At 33.5% G+C, this 7,717-nt stretch overlaps 1 long non-coding RNA gene across 1 annotated transcript; it reads right to left on the minus strand.

The window, feature by feature from the left end:
- Positions 1–3,061: 3,061 nt before the first annotated feature.
- Positions 3,062–6,332, minus strand: LOC129885059 (uncharacterized). The gene is made up of 3 exons (XR_008766044.1): positions 6,234–6,332; positions 4,543–4,609; positions 3,062–3,350 (listed from the first exon to the last, which is right to left on the minus strand). It is a non-coding gene; the product is annotated as an uncharacterized LOC129885059 (long non-coding RNA).
- Positions 6,333–7,717: the final 1,385 nt, after the last annotated feature.

Raw genomic sequence — 7,717 nt, forward strand, 5'->3', positions numbered from 1 at the left:
AAAAAGTAACAAGGGACACACGTGCAAAGCTTTTTGTAATGATCTGTTAGGTAATTTTGAGAACGAGTCCTCCTCCTTTCATAGAAGACCCTTTTCATAAATTTAAATTGAAAATTTTGGACCTTTCAGTAACTTTGGTTAATTAGTTGAGGTTATAATTTTAGAGAATTAATTTAATTGATGGGATAAAGTGTTAATTTATTTAATACCTTATACCACTTTTCTTGTATTTATTAAAATAAGTTAGTAGGGTTTGTAAATTTTAATACATAATTAGTTTGGAAAAGGAAAGGAAAAAAATAATAAAAGAAAAAAATAAATAATTTATATATATAATCTGATGGCTTAATGCCATCGGATGTAACGAAAAAAAAGAAGAGAACAGCGACGCAGACGAACACAAAAAAACTGGAGAAAAAATATACTAAGGAAGAAAGAAAAGAAAGGGGAAAAGAAAAATAAAGGAAAAGAGAAAAATAAGGATTTTCATACCAAAGCGTCAAGTTAATTATTCTCATCCTTTCCATTAAATTTTCATGTGATTATAAACATATTTTTAGGATAAATTGGTGAAGAAATAACGCTGAAATAAGAAAATATGACCGTAGGGTTCTTCACATAAAATCTTGATTTGGGGTCGAATAACGATCCGTTTTAGCTGAAATTTAACATGTGAGTTTATTTTATCATGATTGAACATAATCAGAAAGAAAATTTCAGATTTGACTTCAATAACTCGGGATGACTTTTTGACCCAATTTTTTATCCGAAAATAAATATAGCAATATGGGTGTCATTGGATTCGTATTCTTATGAAGATTATGTATTTGAACAGATTTTGATCGTTAAGAAGCATTACGAAAGGCTCAAGTTTTAAAGTGATTATTCAATTTAATTGAGATTTAACCCTAGTTTTGAAATTCAGAAAATATGGGAGTTGACATGTTAAGTGGCATCAAAATTAGGAACGTGTTTATAGATTTGCTTAAATTTTTGGGTCTAGGCTAGACATACGGTAATAAGGGTGTTGTTAGTTTCAAAAATCTTATTTTGATTATTTATTTGGCTAGATTACGTTGATTTGGAGGCCCAACGAAAAGGGAAGGCTCAAGTCCCAAAGTGATTGCTTGATTAATTAAGGCAAGTGAATTTCTAAACCTCAGTTTAAGATTGTAGATGCTTGTATTTCCGTGTTATGTGTACTGGGGAATAATGAGAATTGGATTGGGTTATTGACTGTATGATTGGCCTTAAAAATGTTGATGACGGGTATAAAATGGTGATCTAATGACATGTATTGGTGGAATTGATATGTTGTGATTATGGGTTTATTTTGGACATGTGAAATGACTATGTTGATGTGAGATAGGAAATTTTTTTGTTGTTGTCATGTTATTATCGTGAATTATATGAACATGAATTGATTGCATTGGTTCTGACATATTGTGTTGAGACTGAAAATAATATGAAATAAAAGGGGTCGGGCTACACGCTTCATGACAGGTATTATGAAATAAAGGGGTCGAGCCACGCACTCCGTGGTAGGTATTATAAAACAAAGGAGTCAGGCCACACGCTCCGTGGAAGGATAGGTATATTGAGGGGACAGGTCACACGCTCCGTGGCAGGTTACATGGACAGAAATGTCCCCCATGGGTTCCGGACTATAATTTAGCGGATGTGTACCGATAAGACATAAATGAATCATGTCATTGCATTGCATCGCATTTTGTTGATATTTGTGAATTCGTGGTTAATCCTTTATTGCTCTGTATATGCTGAACTTGACTTGATATGATTCATTGATGAGACTATTGATGAGTATTCGTGGACTGTATTACTGTTATTATTGTACAAGTGTAGAGTTGGGCTGGTTTTATACAGGTTGTAGTTAAGGAGGTTCGGTTGGGAGGACATGAGTACTTGTATCTATTGAGCTTTGCTTAGTTTTAGTTGTCCACTTGCTGAGTACCGTGTTGTCTGGTACTCACCCCTTGCTTCTACACTTGTGTAGGTTGTGAGCCCGGACCTGCTTGATCTCTTAGTGTTCTCTACCACTTCTGAGGCTATCATTCTGAGTGTTGAGGTAGCTGTTACATCCATCTAGCGGACACCTCTTACTATTTTATTATGTTTTAGTCCTATTCTAGAGATAAAGACATTGTGACTATATTTTTTTTATACTTCGGCAATGTATTAGTGGCTTGTTCACGTGATAACCAATCTTGGGGGATTTTGAGGTTGTTTTAGGTGTTTTCTATTAAGTTAAATTTTAATTTATCTCAATTACTTCCGCATTCACTTTCCATTGAGTTTTAGGATGACTTATCTCGGTGGGTTGAGATGAGTGTCATCATATCCGTATTTGGGTCGTGACACACTTGTCCAAAAACTATTTGATTTAAAACTTTGACAATCCATATTATTGAAATTTAGAAGTCCTTCTCGTCTTTATTGAGAAGTAGAAATATTGAATTGTGAAAATTGAACAAATTAGATTTTCAAGGGAATAACTTTGTGTCCAAATGTAGACTATAAAATATGAGGTATCCTCATTCGCTTCATAATTTCAATTTAATTTTTTATGAGAATATCTTGGCGACCAAAAAGAGGCTTTTTATACAATTACAACTTCATTCACTAATTCTGTAACATCCCGTACTATTCTATCCTAGATCAAGAGAAATCCCAAGAAAAGCTGGGAAAGAAATGACTGCCAATGGTCTATGACTCACTGTTTACAAGCCATAAGGAGAGGTTGTAGGGCCACTGGACATTGAGTCAATTTCTGTTGTCAAGGACTACTTCTATGACCCAACTCTATGACCCATAGGAAGGGAACGTAGAACCTCCAACATTTAACCAAATTTTCTAGATTTTGTCAGTCTCTACAAGTCTAAGTTACGACCTATAAGAAATGTTACTACCCATAGTGTCACGCCTTGAATGGATACCCTAGGCGTGGTCAGCACTCGGAGATCATTAATGGCTCAGGCGAACCACTTAAAATGACTCAAAGGAGATACTCAAGTGGGCTAACAAATCAATACCCAATGAAGGAATAGTTTTAAATAAGCAATTTTAAAAGTCAACTCAATCTCATAAATAGATGTTTTCTCAAAAACATGCCTAGAAAAGACATCAACTTGAATCTACTCAGTCTATGTCCATGAAGCCTCTATCAACTATCAGGAAGGTACCGAGACAAGCCCACATCTATCTCAAAAGAACTACTCATAAGCAACAAATGAAGTAAATATGATTCCTCCAAAATCAGGGAGGTCTCACCACTATCAAAAAGGAAATGGATCTTCAACGGAGCTTTTGTTGATGATTTCTAGCACCTGTATCTACATCATAAAATGATACAGGTCAAATGGTGTCAGTACATGTAATGTACGAGTATGTAAAATAGTTGAAGGAAAATACATTCAACAATACTAAACATTATAGAATTCAACTTAAGGGACGCAGCTATGAAATCGACTCAACCTAATAAGCATGCAGTTTAAAAATAAACAGCGCTTTGAAAATAGACTCAACGATGTACAATCTCAACCAAATCAAATCATTCAAGTTTAGGGAGTTTTTTTAACCGACAACCATCACTGATGAGCTATTGATGATACAACGCCTTGCACTGCCGTTGCCGCAGCCGTCTAATATTTTGTCAGGTGAAGGGACGATCAACCTCATTGGATCCACACTTAATAAAAATCCTCTTTTGGGTACTAGAGAGACATAACGTCTATCCTACGCTGGCTACTGTGTCAATAAAAATAGAAATTTGAAGAACACAATAAATGCTTTAGTAATATTTGTGTGGGCATGAGTAATAATTGTTGTATTTTATTTGTTGTTATGCGCACACATTCATTACATAATTTATGGAGTTAATGATCTATACACCAACCAACACTTATATTCTAACCAATCAATATTGTTTTGGAATTTTGACTTGAAATGTTTTTTTTCTCAAGGTCTACACACCAGTTATAACTCTTATTTTGACTAATTAATTTGAATTTTAGATTTGAAATGTTTTTGACAAAGTCTATACACCAATTAATACTCTTATAGACTCTTTCCTCTTCTTTTTTTCTCTAAGAATCTAAATTGATAAAAATAACTATTTCTTACTTGCCAACTATTAGATTAAATGGTCTTCACACACATTGGGATGTTTATAGATTTTTTTTCAAAGTCTATAGACCAATTATAACTCTTACAGACTTTTCTTTCTCCTCTAAAAAATAGATCTGAAACCGGATGTGATTGCACTTGTCCTATCCCACCACAACAAGTCAACCTAAACTCAATAATTAGAGGAGATACCGCAGAAACACTATATATATCAAGTAAACAAAAGCGAAAATGTTAAATAATCTCAAATAACCCCAAAAATCTGGTTGTCACGTGCATAAGCCTCTAATAAATGTAAAATGAAAGATAATACAAGTCTCAAAATTTTTATATCTCAAATAGAATAAAGTATAAAGTAAAAAAAGGGACAAGGGAGATTGTCGGACGTCAATTAGCTACCTTTCTAAGTCACCTCGAAGCCTCGGAGGATAATGAATATCTCAAACCCAGTGTCTAGGCTCAAAACCTACACAATTATAGAAGCAAAGAGTCAGTACCAACCAACACAGTACCCAGTGAGTCAACTAACATAACTAAGCAAATCTGAAGAATAAATGAATTCTTTTCCTCCCAACCGAACCTCCATAAATACAACCTACACAGAAAATCATCCCAACATAGATTTCACACTACAAAGTCCAGTATGTTCCACAATCACAATTATATCATCACAAGACATAAATCACAAGTAGCACACAAATCAATTACAAGAGTCAATACACCATAAATAAGTATCGAAGGATGCTCATTCATAATGATCAATAATTAAGCATCAGTCACATTCGCCGACAATGACCTCGATATCACACTCTCGCTAAAAATGACCTCGACATCACACTCTTTCTGGCAATGACCTCGGCATTACACTCTCGCCGAAAATGACTTTGGCATCACACTCTCGCAAAAAATGACCTTGGCATCACCCTCTCGCTGGAAATGACCTCGACATCACACTCTCACCAAAAATGACCTTGGTATCACACTCTCATCGACAATGACTTCGGCATCACGCTCTCGCCGGCAATGATCTCAATATCACACTCTCGCCGGTAATGACCTCGACATCACACTCTCACCGGCAATGACCTCGGCATCACACTTTCCATCTCATCACAATGTCCAAGAATAAAATGCAATTCAAAACGTTCACACAATAATGAAGAAGTGACAAGCTCCAGCAATTCACAATCACAATGAGACTATGAAGGCATATCATAAGATTGACGTCAATGTTAGCATCAAGCATTACACACTTTTCAATCATGATCATAGCAACACATTATATTTTTATTAATCCCGTTCATTTATTAAGATCAACTCATACAAATACATAACCCATAACCTCATTCTCATTACTCTTCAGCACATATAAGAAAGTAAATTGGAGGATTCTAAAGATTTACAGAGTTTTAGAAGTTCACTTGCCTAGAATAATTATGTAATCTCTCCAGGACTTGAGTCTTTCCCTCTTGTTGGATTTCCAAATCAATGCAATCTACCTAAATAAATAATCACGATAAGATTTTGAAACTAACAACATTCATATTACTATATGTCTAGTCTAGACCCAAAAATTTGCCCAAATCTATAATTATTTCTCCACATCTCAAACCTAGGGTTAAACCTTAATTCCTCCAAATAACATATCTTTAATGGTGTTCATAAATTATAATGCACCCAATATTTAATTACATATCACAATACACTTTCTATTTAATTATATATACAATTCTATCAAAACTTGAATCAAAATGTGATAATTAAAAAAAAAGATTTGGAAAAACGGAAAAGAAAACACCGCCATAACTTCCTGGAACACATTCTTATATGATGACTATCCAGCCATCATCACTATCCATGACTAATCATTTGGCAATGATTAGCCAATCATTACAATCTTATCCTCCCCCTAAAACTGACGCAACACCCACATACCACCCTTTTCCCAAAATGATGCAGCAGCAATGGAAGTTTGCAAATTTTTAACATTAAACTTTGATTTCTCCTCTCAACTACCAAAATAAAATAATATCATCCACCCATACATATATTCCATTACAATAATTAAAGATTTGATATAAATTTCTTACCTGAAGAAATTTTCGAGACAACACGGCTATTCTCTTAGTAAGGATGCCGCCGCCGTCGTTTATGATTTACAATATAGAAATGTTAACCCTCATTTATTTTAATTCATTCTTTTATATGGATCAAGTAGTATAGGATGTTAAATAAATTATCAATTTAATCCACCAACTAAATTATTTATCTAAATTTATTCATCAACTAATTAACCGTAGTTATTGAATAGTTCAAAATTTTCAATTTAAATTTACGGAAGGAGTATTTTATGAAAGATAGAGGACTCGTTCTCAAAATGACCTAACGGTTCATTACATTGATGCACAAAGTATTCCATATTAGCAAGGTCTGAAGAATTTAAACACGTGACCTAGAGGTCACACAAGACACTTCATTGCTGTTCCAAAGCTCCCTTCACTTTTCTTTCTATCAGACTTTGAATTGATTTAATAACTATTTCATACTGTTAGAGATAAAATTCTCAAGGTGAATTTTTCTGCATTATGTTTGATAGTACTAATTTGACAAATGAGATTAATAATGCAGAACAATTTGGGTCTGAACTAATTGTATAGACTTGGGATTATGGCGTTTTAGACTGATAATTGTATCAAACAAAATTGTATTATTACAACCGTTTTCATAATAATAGTCTAAACAGATTATTCAATGGAATTTCACCACAGAATGTGGATACGTAATTGACAACTGAAAATTTGACTGAAAGTGACTAGATGAGCTTCTTGGAATTCATTAGCTGCTGTAGATTTTTCTTTGCTTTATTTGTGGTCCACAATATACCTCATTAAAATTACATTCAATCCATCACATATGTTGGTGGTTTACGGTATTTTTTCTATCTGGACTTAATGAATCAGTCCCACCAGAATTTGAACTGATTTTCGAATTGATTTCTTTTTTTACCTTTTAAGTCAATGTCTATACACCAGTCAACACTCTTATACACTACTAAAAAATTGTCAAAAAGCGACGGACTGCATTGCTTTTTTGATCAAAATAGATGGAAAAAGTGAAGTAGTCACACCGGTCGCTTTTTGTCTCAATGCTTTCCAAAGAGCGACGAACTGCGTTGTTCCAATACGGTGCAGTCCGTCGCTTTCTATTAATTTTTTTTAAAAAAATTAAAATAATTAAGTATCTAAAGTTCAAATTCATAACATTCAAGTTGAAATTTTCTAAGTTCTAAGCTCATGACATACCAGTTGAATTTTTCTAAGTTAAAATACAAAGTTACAAATTGCAAATATAATATATAAAGTCCTAAAATCCTAAAATTCAAGTATCTAAATTTCAGATTAATCACCACATGAAATTCTAAGTTCTAAAGTCTAAAGTTCAAAATTAATACAAACCAAAAAAAATTCTAAGTTCAACTTCAAAAACCTTAAAGTTCAAGTTCATGACTTTGAATATCTAGTTTATAATTAGTTCCAAACATCAAAAATCATACAACCCAATATTGTTTTACGTT

The sequence above is a fragment of the Solanum dulcamara genome, chromosome 4 (assembly GCF_947179165.1).
Source record: "Solanum dulcamara chromosome 4, daSolDulc1.2, whole genome shotgun sequence".
NCBI lineage: Eukaryota > Viridiplantae > Streptophyta > Magnoliopsida > Solanales > Solanaceae > Solanum > Solanum dulcamara.